We start from the raw sequence: 22782 nt of genomic DNA on the forward strand, positions 1-22782 counted from the left end.
CGTCATCGTTCATCATTTTAGTAATGCGTGTGTCCCTTTTGAGGATACGTAAGGCATAATCCGCCATGTGGGCCAAAGTTCCAGTTCTCAAATCTGCGGTTGTGCTTGGTTAAGGGGCAGTTTCAGGCAAATCCACGTCACTTGAGTCCCTCCAAAAACCAGAACCCGGCCTTGCCGCGCCAACAACTTCCAGTGGCCCCGGAAAAGCTTCCTCATTAAAAATATAATCATCCCCATCATCCTCCTCGTCCTCCTCCTCCTCTTCGCCCACTACCTCGTCCTGTACACTGCCCTGGCCAGACAATGGCTGACTGTCATCAAGGCTTTCCTCTTCCTCAGCTGCAGACGCCTGATCCTTTATGTGCGTCAAACTTTGCATCAGCAGACGCATTAGGGGGATGCTCATGCTTATTATGGCGTTGTCTGCACTAACCAGCCGTGTGCATTCCTCAAAACACTGAAGGACTTGACACATGTCTTGAATCTTCGACCACTGCACACCTGACAACTCCATGTCTGCCATCTTACTGCCTGCCCGTGTATGTGTATCCTCCCACAAAAACATAACAGCCCGCCTCTGTTCGCACAGTCTCTGAAGCATGTGCAGTGTTGAGTTCCACCTTGTTGCAACGTCTATGATTAGGCGATGCTGGGGAAGGTTCAAAGAACGCTGATCTGCATACGGCTGGAGTGTACGGGCGAACGGCGGATATGTGAGCAAAGTCCACGCACTTTGAGGAGCAGGTCGGATAACCCCGGATAACTTTTCAGGAAGCACTGCACCACCAGGTTTAAGGTGTGAGCCAGGCAAGGAATGTGTTTCAGTTGGGAAAGGGAGATGGCAGCCATGAAATTCCTTCCGTTATCACTCACTACCTTGCCTGCCTCAAGATCTACAGTGCCCAGCCACGACTGCGTTTCTTTCTGCAAGAACTCGGACAGAACTTCCGCGGTGTGTCTGTTGTCGCCCAAACACTTCATAGCCAATACAGCCTGCTGACGTTTGCCAGTAGCTGCCCCATAATGGGAGACCTGGTGTGCAACAGTGGCAGCTGCGGATGGAGTGGTTGTGCGACTGCGGTCTGTGGACGAGCTCTCGCATCTGCAGGAGGACGAGGAGGAGGAGGAGGGGGTGCGAACGGCTACAGCCAACTGTTTCCTAGACCGTGGGCTAGGCAGAACTGTCCCAAAATTGCTGTCCCCTGTGGACCCTGCATCCACAACATTCACCCAGTGTGCCGTGATGGACACGTAACGTCCCTGGCCATGCCTACTGGTCCATGCATCTGTTGTCAGGTGCACCTTTGTGCTCACAGATTGCCTGAGTGCATGGACGATGCGCTCTTTAACATGCTGGTGGAGGGCTAGGATGGCTTTTCTGGAAAAAAAGTGTCGACTGGGTAGCTCGTAGCGTGGTACAGCGTAGTCCATCAGGGCTTTGAAAGCTTCGCTTTCAACTAACCGGTAGGGCATCATCTCTAACAAGATTAGTCTAGCTATGTGGGCGTTCAAACCCTGTGTACGCGGATGCGAGGCTAAGTACTTCCTTTTTCTAACCATAGTCTCATGTAGGGTGAGCTGGACTGGAGAGCTGGAGATCGTGGAACTAGCGGGGGTGCCGGTGGACATGGCAGACTGAGAGACGGTGGGAGATGGTATTGTTGCCGCCGGTGCCCTAGATTCAGTGTTTCCTACTACGAAACTGGTGATTCCCTGACCCTGACTGCTTTGGCCTGGCAAAGAAACCTGCACAGATACTGCAGGTGGTGCGGAAAATGGTGGCCCTACACTGCCGGAAGGGATGTTGCGTTGATGACTAGCTTCATTGGCCGAGGGTGCTACAACCTTAAGGGACATTTGGTAGTTAGTCCAAGCTTGCAAATGCATGGTGGTTAAATGTCTATGCATGCAACTTGTATTGAGACTTTTCAGATTCTGCCCTCTGCTTAAGGTAGTTGAACATTTTTGACAGATGACTTTGCGCTGATCAATTGGATGTTGTTTAAAAAAATGCCAGACTGCACTCTTTCTAGCATCGGATACCTTTTCAGGCATTGCAGACTGAGCTTTAACCGGATGGCCACGCTGTCCTCCAACAGGTTTTGGCTTTGCCACGCGTTTTGGGCAAGATACGGGCCCGGCAGATGGAACCTGTTGCGATGTTGATGCCTGCTGCGGCCCCTCCTCCTCCGCTTCAGAACTGCTGCCGCCTGCACCCTGTTCCCCCAATGGCTGCCAATCGGGGTCAACAACTGGGTCATCTATTACTTCTTCTTGTAGCTCGTGTGCAACTTCGTCTGTGTCACCGTGTCGGTCGGTGGTATAGCGTTCGTGATGGGGCAACATAGTCTCATCAGGGTCTGATTCTTGATCATTACCTTGCGAGGGCAATGTTGTGGTCTGAGTCAAAGGACCAGCATAGTAGTCTGGCTGTGGCTGTGCATCAGTGCACTCCATGTCAGATTCAACTTGTAATGGGCATGGACTGTTAACTGCTTCACTTTCTAAGCCAGGGACGGTATGTGTAAAGAGCTCCATGGAGTAACCCGTTGTGTCGCCTGCTGCATTCTTCTCTGTTGTTGTTTTTGCTGAAGAGGACAAGGAAGCGACTTGTCCCTGACCGTGAACATCCACTAACGATGCGCTGCTTTTACATTTACCAGTTTGACGAGAGGAGGCAAAAGAGCTAGAGGCTGAGTCAGCAAGATAAGCCAAAACTTGCTCTTGCTGCTCCGGTTTTAAAAGCGGTTTTCCTACTCCCAGAAAAGGGAGCGTTCGAGGCCTTGTGTAGCCAGACGACGAACCTGGCTCCACAGCTCCAGACTTAGGTGCAATATTTTTTTTCCCACGACCACCTGATGCTCCACCACTACCACTACCCTCATTACCAGCTGACAATGAACGCCCCCGGCCACGACCTCTTCCACCAGACTTCCTCATTGTTTTAAAAACGTAACCAAACTAACGGTATTTGTTGCTGTCACACAACTTACACGGTGAGCTATAACTTCAGTATGATTTAGCTACCCCTTTACAGGTGGGTGAGTGTTATGAAAGGCAATTCAGTACTACAATAGACATAGCGGTCAGAGCACATACAGTGATCTGACAATAACCCAAAATCATAGAACGAGCTCTGAGACGTGGGAACTCTGCAGACCGCAATCCCTAATCCTCTCCAAACAACACTAGAGGCAGCCGTGGATTGCGCCTAACTCTGCCTATGCAACTCGGCACAGCCTGAGAAACTAACTAGCCTGAAGATAGAAAATAAGCCTACCTTGCCTCAGAGAAATACCCCAAAGGAAAAGGCAGCCCCCCACATATAATGACTGTGAGTTAAGATGAAAAGACAAACGTAGAGATGAAATAGATTCAGCAAAGTGAGGCCCAACTTTCTTAACAGATTGAGGATAGAAAAGGTAACTTTGCGGTCTACACAAAACCCTAAAGAACACCACGCAAAGGGGGCAAAAAGACCCTCCGTACCGAACTAACGGCACGGAGGTACACCCTTTGCGTCCCAGAGCTTCCAGCAACAAATTAGACAAGCTGGACAGAAAAAATAGCAAACAAATAGCAAAGAAGAACTTAGCTATGCATAGCAGCAGGCCACAGGAATGATCCAGGGAAAAGCAAGTCCAACACTGGAACATTGACAGGAAGCCAGGATCAAAGCATTAGGTGGAGTTAAGTAGAGAAGCACCTAACGACCTCACCAGATCACCTGAGGGAGGAAATTCAGAAGCCGCAGTACCACTTCCCTCCACCAACAGAAGCTCACAGAGAGAATCAGCCGAAGTACCACTTGTGACCACAGGAGGGAGCTCTGCCACAGAATTCACAACAGTACCCCCCCCCCTTGAGGAGGGGTCACCGAACCCTCACCAGAGCCCCCAGGCCGACCAGGATGAGCCACCAACTCTCTGGTACCAAAGATTCCAGGATGACCAGCCAACACCGAACAATGAACCTCAGAGATAACTTTATTGGTCCACCTATCAGGGACAAACAGTCTCTCCGCTGGACAACGATCAGGTTTATTAGCCTGAAATTTTTGCAGCACCCGCCGCAAATCAGGGGAGATGGCAGACACAATTACTCCTTCCTTGAGGATACCCGCCGGCTCAGACAAACCCGGAGAGTCGGGCACAAAACTCCTAGACAGAGCATCCGCCTTCACATTTTTAGAGCCCGGAAGGTACGAAATCACAAAGTCAAAACGGGCAAAAAACAGCGACCAACGAGCCTGTCTAGGATTCAACCGCTTAGCAGACTCAAGATAAGTCAAGTTCTTATGATCAGTCAATACCACCACGCGATGCTTAGCTCCTTCAAGCCAATGACGCCACTCCTCAAATGCCCACTTCATGGCCAGCAACTCTCGGTTGCCCACATCATAATTTCGCTCAGCAGGCTAAAACTTCCTGGAAAAAAAAGCGCATGGTTTCATCACTGAGCAATCAGAACCTCTCTGCGACAAAACAGCCCCTGCTCCAATCTTAGAAGCATCAACCTGGACCTGGAACGGAAGAGAAACATCTGGTTGACACAACACAGGGGCAGAAGAAAAACGACACTTCAAGTCTTGAAAAGCTTCCACAGCAGCAGAAGACCAATTGACCAAATCAGCACCCTTCTTGGTCAAATCGGTCAATGGTTTGGCAATACTAGAAAAATTGCAGATGAAGCGACGATAAAAATTAGCAAAGCCCAGGAACTTTTGCAGACTTTTCAGAGATGTCGGCTGAGTCCAATCATGGATGGCTTGGACCTTAACAGGATCCATCTCGATAGTAGAAGGGGAAAAGATGAACCCCAAAAATGAAACCTTCTGCACACCAAAGAGACACTTTGATCCCTTCACAAACAAAGAATTAGCACGCAGGACCTGAAAAACTGTTCTGACCTGCTTCACATGAGACTCCCAATCATCCGAGAAGATCAAAATGTCATCCAAGTACACAATCAGGAATTTATCCAGGTACTCTCGGAAGATGTCATGCATAAAGGACTGAAACACTGATGGAGCATTGGCAAGTCCGAATGGCATCACTAGATACTCAAAATGACCCTCGGGCATATTAAATGCAGTTTTCCATTCATCTCATCGCCTGATTCGCACCAGATTATACGCACCACGAAGATCTATCTTGGTGAACCAACTAGCCCCCTTAATCCGAGCAAACAAATCAGATAACAATGGCAAGGGGTACTGAAATTTAACCGTGATCTTATTTAGAAGGCGGTAATCTATACAAGGTCTCAGCGAACCATCCTTCTTGGCTACAAAAAAGAACCCTGCTCCTAATGGTGACGATGACGGGCGAATATGCCCCTTCTCCAGGGATTCCTTCACATAACTGCGCATAGCGGCGTGCTCAGGCACGGATAAATTAAACAGTCGACCTTTTGGGAATTTACTACCAGGAATCAAATTGATAGCACAATCACAATCCCTATGCGGAGGTAGGGCATCGGACTTGGGCTCATCAAATACATCCCGGTAATCAGACAAGAACTCTGGAACCTCAGAAGGGGTGGATGACGAAATTGACAGAAATGGAACATCACCATGTACCCCCTGACAACCCCAGCTGGACACCGCCATAGATTTCCAATCTAATACTGGATTATGGGCTTGTAGCCATGGCAACCCCAACACGACCACATCATGCAGATTATGCAACACCAGAAAGCGAATAACCTCCTGATGTGCAGGAGCCATGCACATGGTCAGCTGGGTCCAGTATTGAGGCTTATTCTTGGCCAAAGGCGTGGCATCAATTCCTCTCAATGGAATAGGACACTGCAAGGGCTCTAAGTGAAACCCACAACGCTTAGCATACTCCAAGTCCATCAAATTCAGGGCAGCGCCTGAATCCACAAATGCCATGACAGAATACGATGACAAAGAGCAGATCAAGGTAACGGACAGAAGAAATTTTGACTGTACCGTACCAATAGTGGCAGACCTAGCGAACCGCTTAGTGCGCTTAGGACAATCAGAGATAGCATGAGTGGAATCACCACAGTAGAAACACAGCCCATTCAGACGTCTGTGTTCTTGCCGTTTAACTCTGGTCAAAGTCCTATCGCACTGCATAGGCTCAGGTTTAAGCTCAGGTAATACCGCCAAATGGTGCACAGATTTACGCTCACGCAAGCGTCGACCGATCTGAATGGCCAAAGACATAGACTCATTCAAACCAGCAGGCATAGGAAATCCCACCATGACATCCTTAAGGGCTTCAGAGAGACCCTTTCTGAACATAGCTGCCAGCGCAGATTCATTCCATTGAGTGAGCACGGACCACTTTCTAAATTTCTGACAATATACCTCTATCTCATCCTGACCCTGACAAAGAGCCAGCAAATTTTTCTCTGCCTGATCCACTGAATTAGGTTCATCGTACAGCAATCCGAGCGCCAGGAAAAACGCATCGATATTACTCAATGCAGGATCTCCTGGCGCAAGAGAAAATGCCCAGTCCTGAGGGTCGCCACGCAAAAAAGAAATAACAATCAAAACCTGTTGAACTGGATCACCAGAGGAGCGAGGTTTCAAGGCCAGAAACAATTTACAATTATTTTTGAAACTCAGAAACTTAGTTCTATCTCCAAAAAACAAATCAGGAATAGGAATTCTTGGTTCCAACATAGCTTTCTGATCAATAGTGTCTTGAATCTTTTGTACTCTTGCCGAGAGCTGATCCACAAATGAAGACAGAGTTCTAATGTCCATCGCTACACCTGTGTACTGAACCAGACAAATGTCTAGGGGAAAAAAAAGGCAAAACACAGTGCAAAGAAAAAAAAATGGTCTCAGAACTTCTTTTTTCCCTCTATTGAGAATCATTACTACTTTGGGCTTCCTGTACTGTTATGAAAGGCAATTCAGTACTACAATGGACATTGCGGTCAGAGCACATACAGTGATCTGACAATAACCCAAAATCATAGAACGAGCTCTGAGACGTGGGAACTCTGCAGACCGCAATCCCTAATCCTCTCCAAACAACACTAGAGGCAGCCGTGGATTGCGCCTAACTCTGCCTATGCAACTCGGCACAGCATGAGAAACTAACTAGCCTGAAGATAGAAAATAAGCCTACCTTGCCTCAGAGAAATACCCCAAAGGAAAAGGCAGCCCCCCACATATAATGACTGTGAGTTAAGATGAAAAGACAAACGTAGAGATGAAATAGATTCAGCAAAGTGGGGCCCAACTTTCTTAACAGATCGAGGATAGAAAAGGTAACTTTGCGGTCTACACAAAACCCTAAAGAACACCACGCAAAGGGGGCAAAAAGACCCTCCGTACCGAACTAACGGCACGGAGGTACACCCATTGCGTCCCAGAGCTTCCAGCAACAAATTAGACAAGCTGGACAGAAAAAATAGCAAACAAATAGCAAAGAAGAACTTAGCTATGCAGAGCAGCAGGCCACAGGAATGATCCAGGGAAAAGCAAGTCCAACACTGGAACATTGACAGGAAGCCAGGATCAAAGCATTAGGTGGAGTTAAGTAGAGAAGCACCTAACGACCTCACCAGATCACCTGAGGGAGGAAACTCAGAAGCCGCAGTACCACTTCCCTCCACCAACAGAAGCTCACAGAGAGAATCAGCCGAAGTACCACTTGTGACCACAGGAGGGAGCTCTGCCACAGAATTCACAACAGGTGAGACCACAACGAAAATCAGGCACAATGTTACACACTGTGTTTTTGGTGGCAACAAATGAGAGAGATGCCACACACGCAGGACTGTCACTGAAGCACAAATGTAAATATTAATCTCCCACTGTTTTTTTTTATTTTATTTTTTTTTTCAGGGAGACTTTAGAAACAAAATAAAATAAAATGATTTTTTCAGGAAGAATTTAGAAACCAAATAAAATAAAACGATTTCTTCAGGGAGAATTTAGAAAACAAATAAAACAAAAAATAGGCTTTCTATGGCCCACTGAGTGAGAGATGACGCACACAGGAGTCAGGAGTGGCACACAAGCCCAGAGGCCAATATTTTTCTCCCAATGATTGATGTAGTGATTTTTTCAGGTAGATTTTAGAACCCAAATCAAGCAAAAAAAATAATAGGCTTTCTATGGCCCACAATTGGGGAGAGAGAGAGTGATGGCACACCCAGGAGTCAAGACTGGCACACAAGCAGAAAGGGCAATATTAATCTCCCACTGATTTTTTTTTTTATTTTCAGGGAGACTTTAGAAAAAAAAAATTAAAAAAAATGATTTTTTCAGGAAGAATTTAGAAACCAAATAAAATAAAATGATTTTTTCAGGGAGAATTTAGAAAACAAATAAAACAAAAAATAGGCTTTCTATGGCCCACTGAGTGAGAGATGACGCACACAGGAGTCAGGAGTGGCACACAAGCCCAGAGGCCAATATTTTTCTCCCAATGATTGATGTAGTGATTTTTTCAGGTAGATTTTGGAACCCAAATCAAGCTAAAAAAATAATAGGCTTTCTATGGCCCACAATTGGAGAGAGAGAGAGAGATGGCACACCCAGGAGTCAAGACTGGCACACAAGCAGAAAGGGCAATATTAATCTCCCACTGATTTTTTTTTTTTTTCAGGGAGACTTTAGAAAAAAAAAATAATAGCATAAAATGATTTTTTCAGGAAGAATTTAGAAACCAAATAAAATAAAATGATTTTTTCAGGGAGAATTTAGAAAACAAATAAAACAAAAAATAGGCTTTCTATGGCCCACTGAGTGAGAGATGACGCACACAGGAGTCAGGAGTGGCACACAAGCCCAGAGGCCAATATTTTTCTCCCAATGATTGATGTAGTGATTTTTTCAGGTAGATTTTAGAACCCAAATCAAGCAAAAAAAATAATAGGCTTTCTATGGCCCACAATTGGGGAGAGAGAGAGTGATGGCACACCCAGGAGTCAAGACTGGCACACAAGCAGAAAGGGCAATATTAATCTCCCACTGATTTTTTTTTTTATTTTCAGGGAGACTTTAGAAAAAAAAAATTAAAAAAAATGATTTTTTCAGGAAGAATTTAGAAACCAAATAAAATAAAATGATTTTTTCAGGGAGAATTTAGAAAACAAATAAAACAAAAAATAGGCTTTCTATGGCCCACTGAGTGAGAGATGACGCACACAGGAGTCAGGAGTGGCACACAAGCCCAGAGGCCAATATTTTTCTCCCAATGATTGATGTAGTGATTTTTTCAGGTAGATTTTGGAACCCAAATCAAGCTAAAAAAATAATAGGCTTTCTATGGCCCACAATTGGAGAGAGAGAGAGAGATGGCACACCCAGGAGTCAAGACTGGCACACAAGCAGAAAGGGCAATATTAATCTCCCACTGATTAGATTTTTTTTTTTTTCAGAGAGACTTTAGAAAAAAAAAATAATAAAAAAAAATGATTTTTTCAGGAAGAATTTAGAAACCAAATAAAATAAAATGATTTTTTCAGGGAGAATTTAGAAAACAAATAAAACAAAAAATAGGCTTTCTATGGCCCACTGAGTGAGAGATGACGCACACAGGAGTCAGGAGTGGCACACAAGCCCAGAGGCCAATATTTTTCTCCCAATGATTGATGTAGTGATTTTTTCAGGTAGATTTTGGAACCCAAATCAAGCTAAAAAAATAATAGGCTTTCTATGGCCCACAATTGGAGAGAGAGAGAGATGGCACACCCAGGAGTCAAGACTGGCACACAAGCAGAAAGGGCAATATTAATCTCCCACTGATTTGTTTTTTTTTTTTTTTCAGGGAGACTTTAGAAAAAAAAAATAATAGAATAAAATGATTTTTTCAGGAAGAATTTAGAAACCAAATAAAATAAAATGATTTCTTCAGGGAGAATTTAGAAAACAAATAAAACAAAAAAATAGGCTTTCTATGGCCCACTGAGTGAGAGATGACGCACACAGGAGTCAGGAGTGGCACACAAGCCCAGAGGCCAATATTTTTCTCCCAATGATTGATGTAGTGATTTTTTCAGGTAGATTTTGGAACCCAAATCAAGCTAAAAAAATAATAGGCTTTCTATGGCCCACAATTGGAGAGAGAGAGAGAGATGGCACACCCAGCAGTCAAGGCTGGCACACAAGCAGAAAGGGCAATATTAATCTCCCACTGATTTGATTTTTTTTTTTTTTCAGGGAGACTTTAGAAAAAAAAATAATAAAAAAAAATGATTTTTTCAGGAAGAATTTAGAAATCAAATAAAATAAAATGATTTTTTCAGGGAGAATTTAGAAAACAAATAAAACAAAAAATAGGCTTTCTATGGCCCACTGAGTGAGAGATGACGCACACAGGAGTCAGGAGTGGCACACAAGCCCAGAGGCCAATATTTTTCTCCCAATGATTGATGTAGTGATTTTTTCAGGTAGATTTTGGAACCCAAATCAAGCTAAAAAAATAATAGGCTTTCTATGGCCCACAATTGGAGAGAGAGAGAGAGATGGCACACCCAGGAGTCAAGACTGGCACACAAGCAGAAAGGGCAATATTAATCTCCCACTGATTTTTTTTTTTTTTTCAGGGAGACTTTAGAAAAAAAAAATAATAGAATAAAATGATTTTTTCAGGAAGAATTTAGAAACCAAATAAAATAAAATGATTTTTTCAGGGAGAATTTAGAAAACAAATAATACAAAAAATAGGCTTTCTATGGCCCACTGAGTGAGAGATGAGGCACACAGGAGTCAGGAGTGGCACACAAGCCCAGAGGCCAATATTTTTCTCCCAATGATTGATGTAGTGATTTTTTCAGGTAGATTTTGGAACCCAAATCAAGCTAAAAAAATAATAGGCTTTCTATGGCCCACAATTGGAGAGAGAGAGAGAGATGGCACACCCAGGAGTCAAGACTGGCACACAAGCAGAAAGGGCAATATTAATCTCCCACTGATTTGATTTTTTTTTTTTTTCAAGGAGACTTTAGAAAAAAAAATAATTAAAAAAAATGATTTTTTTTCAGGAAGAATTTAGAAACCAAATAAAATAAAATGATTTTTTCAGGGATAATTTAGAAAACAAATAAAACAAAAAATAGGCTTTCTATGGCCCACTGAGTGAGAGATGACGCACACAGGAGTCAGGAGTGGCACACAAGCCCAGAGGCCAATATTTTTCTCCCAATGATTGATGTAGTGATTTTTTCAGGTAGATTTTGGAACCCAAATCAAGCTAAAAAAATAATAGGCTTTCTATGGCCCACAATTGGAGAGAGAGAGAGAGATGGCACACCCAGGAGTCAAGACTGGCACACAAGCAGAAAGGGCAATATTAATCTCCCACTGATTTGATTTTTTTTTTTTTTCAGGGAGACTTTAGAAAAAAAAATAAAAAAAAAAAGTGATTTTTTCAGGAAGAATTTAGAAACCAAATAAAATAAAATGATTTTTTTCAGGGAGAATTTAGAAAACAAATAAAACAAAAAATAGGCTTTCTATGGCCCACTGTGTGAGAGATGACACACACAGGAGTCAGGAGTGGCACACAAGCCCAGAGGCCAATATTTATCTCCCACTGATTGATTTATTGATTTTTTCAGGTAGAATTTAGAACCCAAATCAACCAAAAAAATAAATAGGCTTTCTATGGCTCACTATCTGAGAGAGAGAGATGGCACGCTTAGGACTGGCACACAAGCCCAAAGGCCAATATTAATCGCCCTTTTTTTTTTCAGGGAGATTTTATAACACAAAAAAAAATAAATAAATAGGCTTTCTATGGCCCACTATTTGTGAGAGAGATGGCACGCTCAGGACTGGCACACAAGCCCAGAGGCCAATATTAATCTCCCACTTTTTTTTTTTTTTTCAGGGAAAATTTATAAACCCAAAAAAATAAAAAAATAAATAGGCTTTCTATGGCCCACTATCTGAGAGAGAGAGATGGCACGCTTATGACTGGCACACAAGCCCAAAGGCCAATATTAATCTCCCTTTTTTTTTTCAGGGAGAATTTATAAAACCAAAAAAAAATAAATAAATAGGCTTTCTATGGCCCACTATTTGTGAGAGAGATGGCACGCTCAGGACTGGCACACAAGCCCAGAGGCCAATATTAATCTCCCACTTTTTTTTTTTTTTTTCAGGGAAAATTTATAAACCCAATAAAAAAAATAATAAATAGGCTTTCTATGGCCCACTATCTGAGAGAGAGAGATGGCACGCTTAGGACTGGCACACAAGCCCAAAGGCCAATATTAATCTCCCTTTTTTTTTTCAGGGAGAATTTATAAAACCAAAAAAAAAAAAATAAATAGGCTTTCTATGGCCCACTATTTGTGAGAGAGATGGCACGCTCAGGACTGGCACACAAGCCCAGAGGCCAATATTAATCTCCCACTTTTTTTTTTTTTTCAGGGAAAATTTATAAACCCAATAAAAAAATAATAAATAGGCTTTCTATGGCCCACTATCTGAGAGAGAGAGATGGCACGCTTAGGACTGGCACACAAGCCCAAAGGCCAATATTAATCTCCCTTTTTTTTTTCAGGGAGAATTTATAAAACAAAAAAAAATAATAAATAAATAGGCTTTCTATGGCCCACTATTTGTGAGAGAGATGGCACGCTCAGGACTGGCACACAAGCCCAGAGGCCAATATTAATCTCCCACTGATTGATTTATTGATTTTTTCAGGTAGAATTTAGAACCCAAATAAAGCAAAAAAAAAAAAAGTCTTTCTATGGCCCACTGAGTGAGTGATGATGCACACAGGAGTCAGGAGTGGCACACAAGCCCTGAGGCCAATATTTTTCTCCCACTGATTGATGTAGTGATTTTTTCAGGTAGATTTTGGAACCCAAATCAAGCAAAAAAATAAATAGGCTTTCTATGGCCCACTGAGTGAGAGATGGCACAGACAGGGATGGCACTCTAGCAGAAATGCCAATCTTAATCTCCCACAAAAAAAACAAAAACAAAAAGGAACTGTCCTTCAATTACTATCTCCCTGCAGTAATCTCAGCCAGGTATGGCAGGCAGCAATAAGGAGTGGACTGATGCACAAATTAAATAAAAAGTGTGGACAAACAAACAAGATAGCTGTGCAGAAAGGAAGGAATAAGAGGATTTGTGCTTTGAAAAAAGCAGTTGGTTTGCACAGCGGCGTACACACAGCAATGCAGCTATCAGGGAGCCTTCTAGGGCAGCCCAATGAGCTACAGCGCTGAGAAAAAAAAAAAAAAATGTAGCTTCCACTATCCTTGCACACCGAAGGTGGTGTTGGACAGTGCAAATCGCTACAGCACAAGCGGTTTGGTGGTTAATGTACCCTGCCTAACGCTATCCCTGCTTCTGACGAAGCGGCAGCAACCTCTCCCTAAGCTCAGACCAGCAGCAGTAAGATGGCGGTCGGCGGGAACGCCCCTTTATAGCCCCTGTGACGCCGCAGACAGCAAGCCAATCACTGCAATGTCCTTCTCTAAGATGGTGGGGACCAAGACCTATGTCATCACGCTGCCCACACTCTGCGTTTACCTTCATTGGCTGAGAAATGGCGCTTTTCGCGTCATTGAAACGCGACTTTGGCGCGAAAGTCGCGTACCGCATGGATGACAACGCACAGGGGTCGGATCGGGTTTCATGAAACTCGACTTCGCCAAAAGTCGGCGACTTTTGAAAATGTTCGACCCGTTTCGCTCAACCCTACTTATGACCATGTGATATTTCAGTTTTTCTTTTTTAATAAATTTGCAAAAATTACTACATTTCTGGTTATTAGAAAAAAATGAACTTTTTGAATTTAGAAAATTTCTGCAATGAAACAAAGAGTGAAAAATTTAAAGGAGTGGGAATACTTTCCATACCCATTGTACATACAATTGCAATTCGATTTTAACATGAGCTTTTACATAGAGCAATTCTCTATGTAATTTGCACATCGTTTTCAAAGGAAATATTCTTCAAAACCTCATTCCATCAGCAAGGGCATAGAAGATGAAATGTGGATGGGTCTTTCAGCATGATAATGATCCCAAGCACACCGCCAGGTCTACAAAGGAGTGGCTTGGTAAGAAGCATATGAAGGTCCTGGAGTGGCCTACCCAGTCTCCAGATCTCAACCCCATGGAAAACCTTTTGGAGTGAGTTGAAAGTCCGTGTTGCCCAGCGACAAGCCCAAAACATCACTGCTCTAGAGGAGATCTGCATGGAGAAATGGGCCAACATACCACCAGCAATGTGTGCCAACCCTGTGAAGACTTACCGAAAACGTTTGACCTCTGTCATTGCCACAAAAGGATATATAACAAAATATTGAGATGAACTTTTGTTAGTGACCAAATACTTATTTTCCACCATAATTTGCTAAATAAATCTTGCCAAATCATACAAGGTGATTTTCTGGATTTGTTTTCTCATTTTGACTCTCATAGTTATGGTCTACCTATGATCTCAATTACAGATGTGGCACCCCTAGGGGTATTTGCCACAAAAATAGTTACTGACAGTAAATGCAAATACTAAAATAGCAAGAGTGCACTACCACCTCCGGCCAGAAGGGGGAGCTACAGAGACTCCCCTTGATCCATTCTGGTCTGAGAGAAGAACTGGCAGTTGGGCTAAGGAGCTGAAAGTGAGAGGTCATACAGTTAAATCTCTAACAGCCCTGTGACTGTTACCAGGCCTAAATCACCGGCCTGAGGAGAAGAGGGATAGAGAAAAAGGACATTGTGAGAACCGGGTAGCATTAATCACTACCCAGAACAGGCGCAAAGACGGATACCGGATCCGTGGCTGTATTCATTACATATAATACAGCAACCGGAAAAACGTGAGGTGATATCAGCTTCACTAGGGTCGGACGCAGCAACAGACACAGAGTTCAGCGGTACTCCTGGAGGGGGTAAGTCGATAAAAGGACTCGGGTTGCCCGTCGAACCAGGACCCGGAGGGGACAGATTGGGCAGGTAGCCAGTTCACATACAGCAGCAGGGCCACACAGATATTGCGTACAATAAGAGTCGAAGACCCCGGCAGGGTCAAAGTAACTCAGAGTTCCCATACAGACTCCGGTGACAGGACTGGTTGTAAATCCTTTTTTGTTAAAGTAAACTGGTTAAACGTTTCAGTGCCTCAGTCTTTCATTTGGACAATAGCCATCTATCCAGGATTGGGATCATCACCGCTGGGAGAACCTGCTGCTGATCAAGTAAGTGCCTGTTCCCTCACGATACCCTTTACACTGTGCATTGCCTGAGGCCACAGCACCGGGTCAAGCCACCCGTGACACCCCCCTCAAGAGACAGACCCCATTGGTCCGGTGCTGGGTACCCCGGTCTCTTGGGCGTTACAATTGGCGTCACGAACAGGATCTAGCCAGCCCGTATACCGGGTATTGTGTGCCGTGATTGGAGCCCAAAACTGTGAAAACTTGGATGAAAAATCTTGAAAATTGACTTTATTAAAGAAAAATCCATTCTCCATTGAAAACTATTGAAAGTGACTTTTCCCCATTGGTTATAATGGAGTAAAGATGGCCGCCATCCCCTGAGGTAATCACTTCATAACCGTTAGGCACGAGACTGTTAATTGAGCTACGCCATCACCTGAGCCCCAGTCTAACTGAAAAACTTCAGAATCCGCCATTACAGAGCGCGGTGGGTGGGAGCAGCAGGGGGCGTGTCATTGTGGGCGGCACCAAGCTGAGCGCTCTGACATCAGAGCAAGGGGAAAATCGATCCTGCTGCACAGCGGAACGAATCTACACTATCCCGACGGAAGCGGAGGACCGGAAGGGTCCGGATTAACTAAGGGGGCACAGTATGTCGCAGCACGGAGACGCCGCAGCACCCGGCGACGCTAATGCAGCTGAAAGACAGAGTGTCGATAGAGAGTCCGGTAGCGCAGCGGTGCAAGGAGTGGCGCCCATCATGCCGGTGCTGATGCCATATACCCCGGGTGGCCCATGGCTTCCAATGTATGAAGGTGAGCCTAATACCCTTGACGATTTCAGAGAAAAGATGCTGGCCCATTTTGACATGTTCCCTGTGGGTGAAGTTCAGCGTGTTAGTCTCCTGATGATGCAGTTAAGTGGCCATGCTAAGCGAGAAGTCACAGCATGGGCAGCTGATCTAAAAGGCACTGTTGAACGCATATTTGCTGGATTAAAAGCTACATTTGAAACCACTGCCAGCAGCAAAGCTAAAGTACGATTCTTTAATTGCAAACAAAAAGTTAATGAGGGCGTGAGAGACTTTGCCTTAAACCTGCAGGAAGCCCTTAAATCACTTACACTGGCTGAACCCATTTTTAACACCGGAGCGGATAAACTGCTAAGAGATCAATTTATTGAGGGACTCTACACCCCTTCTCACCGGGGGCATGTGAGCATGCTTGTTTTTAAGAACCCTGAATTGACATTTGCCCAATTAAAGGAGAGCGTTATACGTCTCCAGCTGGCAGAGGCACCTCGGGATCAGGATCCTGCGCAACTCATGGCAGAGGCTCCTCAACAACATGGAGTACCAGTGACATCAGCTATGTCCGGGGCCATTGCTAAGCCCCTGGGGCCCAGTACTAATGAGGCTCTTCAACAAAAGCTTGTCTCTTTAACTGATGTTGTTGCTTCAATGGCTAAAACCATGCAGGAGATGAGAGGACCCAAGATGGAGTTGTCAAACCGTAGAGAAGGTGTTCCATGGATGAGACCCCGGAGATACCCGACATGGAGAGGACGACCCCGCGACCGCTACCAACCGGATGGACAGCCCATTTGCCGCCGTTGCCAGCAGCCAGGCCACTTTGCACGAGATTGTGATTTAAACGGGAATCCCCTGGGAATGCGGGCCGCTTCGCAGGAATGAACTTTCAAGGCCCAACACCCTGGCACGACAGGTACATCGGAGGACGACCCATTATCCCTATCGTGCTGGACGGAATGCCCCTCAACGCTTTGCTGGACACAGGTTCCCAGATTTCATCTATACCGTATATCCTTTATAAGAGGTACTGGGCTGATGCAGATATTGATAAAGGGCCCTCTGATGTTGAACTAGATATATGGGCCAGTAATGGTAAGTTGGTACCGAAACTAGGATTCAGGGAGATGACCATAAAGATTGGTAAAGTAGAATTGAAGAAACAGGGTATAATTGTTGTTGATGTTGACCGGCGGAACTGTGAACCAACTGTATTGATAGGAATGAATGTGTTAGAGAACTGCTTTTCCGAAGTCATTTCTGTCTTACAGCAAATTGCTGAAACTGCCCAATCCTGCCAGCAGAGAGTTCTCCGGAGGGAAATAAAAGTATTGATGTTAAGGCAACAGGTAGAAGTTGCAGGTGGAGAAATCGGCAGTGTGAGGGTAAGTGATCCAACATCTATTGTAATCCCACCAAAAACAGAAATGCTGGTATGGTGTAGAGCAGCCATTGGTACTAAGGGACGAGATTATCAAGCCTTAATAGAACCAGTGTACACCGACAGCAGGCCCACTATACTCACAGCACGAGGGATAGTCGAGGTACACCGGGGACGAGTGCCGGTACGACTTTTGAACTGTGGAGAGGAAGAGGTCACTTTGCCAAGGTATGCTACAATGGCAAAGCTATATACTGTTGACAACAATGCCATCACAACCATTGAGCCCTTAGAACCAACCTGTCAGGTGGAAGGCAATGGCTCAGATGGAGAAATGGAGGATTGGTGCCAACAGCTACACGTGGGCATAAATTCAACACCTACCCATCAAAAACAAGGGGTGTATAGGCTAGTGACGGAATATGAACAAGTCTTCAGTAAACACCCATTGGACTTCGGACGGATAGAAGGGGTAGAACACACAATCCCCACCAGTGACCATCCCCCAATAAAAGAAAGATATAGACCCATACCGCCCGCTCACTATCAATGTGCAAAAGATATGCTGAGGGAGATGAAACAGGCCGGGGTAATAAGAGACAGCTGTAGCCCCTGGGCGGCCCCTCTAGTGATTGTCAAAAAAAAGACGGAACCATGAGAATGTGCGTAGACTACCAGAAGATTAATAACATCACCCATAAAGATGCCTACCCCTTGCCTAGGATAGAAGAGTCCTTAACTGCTTTGAAATCTGCTAATTATTTTTCCACCTTAGACTTAACAAGCGGGTATTGGCAAGTCCCTGTGGCTGAGCGAGATAAGGAAAAGACGGCATTCACCACACCAATGGGTCTATGTGAATTTAATCGCATGCCGTTCGGACTCTGCAACGCATCCGGTACCTTCCAGCAGCTGATGGAATGCTGCCTCGGACACAAGAACTTCGAGACCGTCCTCCTGTACCTAGATGATGTGATCGTCTACTCAAAGACTTACGAACAACACTTAATAGACCTGGCAGAAGTGTTCGAAGCCTTATCCAGGTATGGCATGAAAGTCAAGCCATCCAAATGTCACCTTCTCAAGCCAAAGGTACAGTACCTGGGACACATCGTGAGTTCGGAGGGAGTAGCACCAGATCCCGAGAAAATAAGCGCCATAAGGGATTGGCCAAGACCTACCAGCGCAAAAGAAGTGAGACAATTCCTGGGATTGGTGGGTTACTATCGCAGATTTATAAAAGGATTTACCAAGTTGGCAGCACCCTTGCAAGACACCTTGGTAGGGCAGACGAAGAAACCTTCAAACCGAAACCCTCCTTTTCAGTGGAACGACGAAAGGGAAGACTCCTTTGAACAACTAAAGAAGGCACTAACCGGAGAAGAGGTTCTGGCATACCCAGATTACCATCAACCTTTCATCCTCTACACCGATGCCAGTAATGTGGGACTAGGAGCGGTGCTGTCACAAAAGCAAGAAGGTCGGGAGAAAGTCATCGCCTTTGCAAGTAGAAAGCTCCGGCCTACTGAAAGAAATTCAGAAAATTACAGCTCCTTCAAATTGGAACTACTGGCAGTAGTTTGGGCTGTGACTGAACGTTTCAAACACTATCTGGCCGCTGCAGAATTTATTGTCTATACTGACAACAATCCGTTGACCCACCTGGACACAGCCAAATTAGGTGCGTTAGAACAGCGATGGATAGCCCGGTTATCTAATTACAACTTCAAGATCAAGTATCGAGCAGGTCGCAAGAATGGAAATGCCGATGCCCTATCCCGGATGCCACACTTGAGAGATGTAGAAGAAGAAATGGGGGAGCTTGAAGAAATTGAACTACCAGCCTTCCATCATCCCAAGGCAAAACATCATCAGTCAAGTACCTATCAGAAACAACAAGAGGTGAATTTAAATCCGTTAGCACACCATAGATGGGCTGACACCCAAGACAGCAATCCGGCTGTGAAGTTGGTGAAGGAACTGTTAACTGAGCAAAGTGCATATCCCGATGAGGATGCCCCAGAAGAGACGCATCAACTCTGGAAAGAGAGAGGCAAAATGTTCCTGTATCAAGGGAAGCTCTGTAGAAGGTACACCAATCCGAAAACACATGAATTGGTTTGGCAGATTATCGTGCCTAAACAAGATGTCAAGATGGTCCTCGAAGCTTACCATAATGGTGCTGGTCACTTCAGTTGGAAAAAGTTAGAAGTACTTCTAAGAGAAAGATTTTATTGGGTCGGGATGAGAAAATCAATCGAACAGTGGTGCAGAAATTGTGGCCCGTGCAACCTCAGAAGAAACGATCAAAAAAACCAAAGAGCACCACTGTAGCCCATAATCACCAAACAACCACTTGAACTTGTAGCCATGGACCACGTGAAGTTGACACCAAGCCGGTCTGGCTATGTCTATGCCTTGACCATCGTGGACCATTATTCACGCTTCTTGGTAGTAGTACCCGTAAAAGATCTGACAGCAAAAACAGCAGCCAAAGCATTCCAAACGTACTTTTGTAGACCCCATGGATATCCGGAACAGGTTCTCACCGACCAAGGTACAGCCTTTGAATCAGAGATCTTCAGAGAATTCTGTAATATGTATGGTTGCAAAAAGATCCGGACGACGGCCTATCATCCACAAACAAACGGCTTATGCGAGAAGATGAACCATATTGTAATAGAACTACTAAAGACTTTACCTGAGGCAGAAAGGAATCAATGGCCAGAGAAATTGCCTGACTTGGTGGATCTGTATAATCATGTCCCGGTGAGTTCCACCAATTGCACCCCAGCTTACCTTATGCGTGCAAGACCCGGCCAATTACCAATCGATCTAGAAATGGGAATTCTGAAACCAGACGCAGAAGTCCAAGACTCCAATTGGGATATCATACGGCAAAAGCAGTATCGCCAAGTGCAAGAGAGTGTGGAAAGAAGCCTTCAGCAAACTAGAGAAAGACAAGAGCGAACTTTCAACCAGAATGCTCTAGCGACCCCATTAAGACCAGGTGACCAAGTGCTCAAGAGAAATCGTCGAACCAATAAACTGGACAATCAGTGGGAAGCCGTACCCTACACAGTTTTACCAACAAGAGTGGATAATCCTAAAATGTGTCTCATTAGCAAAAACGGAGGCTTAACATCTGTACTAGTGTCAAGAGACAATCTTAAATTATGTCCGGAAGCATTGAAAGAGCCAGACGTTGTCCAGCCAGAACCAGAAGTTATTCAACCCATACAGGTTCAACCAGTAAAGGAAAAAGAAGAGGAAGTGTATCACACCTGTATAGGAGACTTTCCCAAAACCCTACTAACATACCATGGTGCAGTAGTGGTTCCCATGGTGGCCTATTACCCAACACCAAACCCAATACCAGAAGTCCCAAGACAGGGAGAGGCTGACCCCGTACTACAGGAGGTTCCAGGCCAGGAAGAACAGATTCCTGGTCAGAGTAATCCCATTCACGGTGGACTTGCCAACTCCATAGTCGTGGAATTATCTTTAGCAGAGCGGGCAGATACTACATCCGCAGTAGACAGTAGTACACCACATGAAGAGACACCGCTATTACGTGGATCACAGCGTAGTACCCAGGGTCAATTACCGGCCAGGTATGCAGATTACCAACTATAAAGCTCATAATGTGAATTGTATATATGTTATGCCGTATATAGTTAAACAGAAAATGTAGTATAGTCATTGTTATCAGTCTGCAACGTTTAAGCCCAGTGCCTACAGAGACTTGTCTGTATGAACTTCTTGCATATTCTTGAACTTTTTATCAGCCCGGAGGCACTAAATCAAAGCTCCGGAAAGACTGCTTTTTGAACTTTGCTCCTCGCTCTTTTTGAACTTTCTTTAGACTTTATATTGATAACTCCGTTGGAAAAATGGAACTAAATTCCTGGACACAAAGTGCAGTGCCTTTCCTAGTACCTTCAAGGATAGAACTGTATTAATGGACGCTATTTGAAGTGACTTTGTACAGAACTATATTTTTGTTTCCTCGAGTGGTTTTTGTAACTTTTCATTTTTAAGACTCTGTACATATTAATTGTTATTTCAAAATGTTATTGTCCCACAGTCCCGGAGTACTGTTCTTAACTAAGGGGGAATGTGGCACCCCTAGGGGTATTTGCCACAAAAATAGTTACTGACAGTAAATGCAAATACTAAAATAGCAAGACTGCACTACCACCTCCGGCCAGAAGGGGGAGCTCCAGAGACTCCCCTTGATCCATTCTGGTCTGAGAGAAGAACTGGCAGTTGGGCTAAGGAGCTGAAAGTGAGAGGTCATACAGTTAAATCTCTAACAGCCCTGTGACTGTTACCAGGCCTAAATCACCGGCCTGAGGAGAAGAGGGATAGAGAAAAAGGACATTGTGAGAACCGGGTAGCATTAATCACTACCCAGAACAGGCGCAAAGACGGATACCGGATCCGTGGCTGTATTCATTACATATAATACAGCAACCGGAAAAACGTGAGGTGATATCAGCTTCACTAGGGTCAGACGCAGCAACAGACACAGAGTTCAGCGGTACTCCTGGAGGGGGTAAGTCGATAAAAGGACTCGGGTTGCCCGTCGAACCAGGACCCGGAGGGGACAGATTGGGCTGGTAGCCAGTTCACATACAGCAGCAGGGCCACACAGATATTGCGTACAATAAGAGGCGAAGACCCCAGGTCAAAGTAACTCAGAGTTCCCATACAGACTCCGGTGACAGGACTGGTTGTAAATCCTTTTTTGTTAAAGTAAACTGGTTAAACGTTTCAGTGCCTCAGTCTTTCATTTGGACAATAGCCATCTATCCAGGATTGGGATCATCACCGCTGGGAGAACCTGCTGCTGATCAAGTAAGTGCCTGTTCCCTCACGATACCCTTTACACTGTGCATTGCCTGAGGCCACAGCACCGGGTCAAGCCACCCGTGACACCCCCCTCAAGAGACAGACCCCATTGGTCCGGTGCTGGGTACCCCGGTTTCTTGGGCGTTACACAGGCCTCTATCATCTTTTTAAGTGGGAGAACTTGCACAATTGATGTTTGACTAAATACTTTTTTCCTCACTGTATATATATAGATATATATAGTAGGGTAGATAAGTGTTTGATCCCTTGCTGATTTTGTAAGTTTGCCCACTGGCAAAAATGGGAACAGTCTGTAGTTTTAACCCCTTTCTGACAGGTGGCCTGGGCCTGTATGACCACCAGCGGGATAGTACGTCATATGTGATCAGCCGTGCTCACGGGGGGAGCACGGCCGATCGCGGCCGAGTGTCAGCTGATTATCACAGCTGATATCCGGCACTATGTGCCAGGAGTGGTCACGGACCGCTCCTGGAACATTAACACCCGGAACACTGCAATCAAACATGATCACAGAGTTCTGGTGGCCTAGGGAAGCATCGCGAAGGGAGGGGGCTCCCTGCATTCTTCCCTGAGACTCTCAGAACAATACG

Source organism: Ranitomeya imitator, chromosome 6 (assembly GCF_032444005.1).
Source record: "Ranitomeya imitator isolate aRanImi1 chromosome 6, aRanImi1.pri, whole genome shotgun sequence".
Lineage (NCBI taxonomy): Eukaryota > Metazoa > Chordata > Amphibia > Anura > Dendrobatidae > Ranitomeya > Ranitomeya imitator.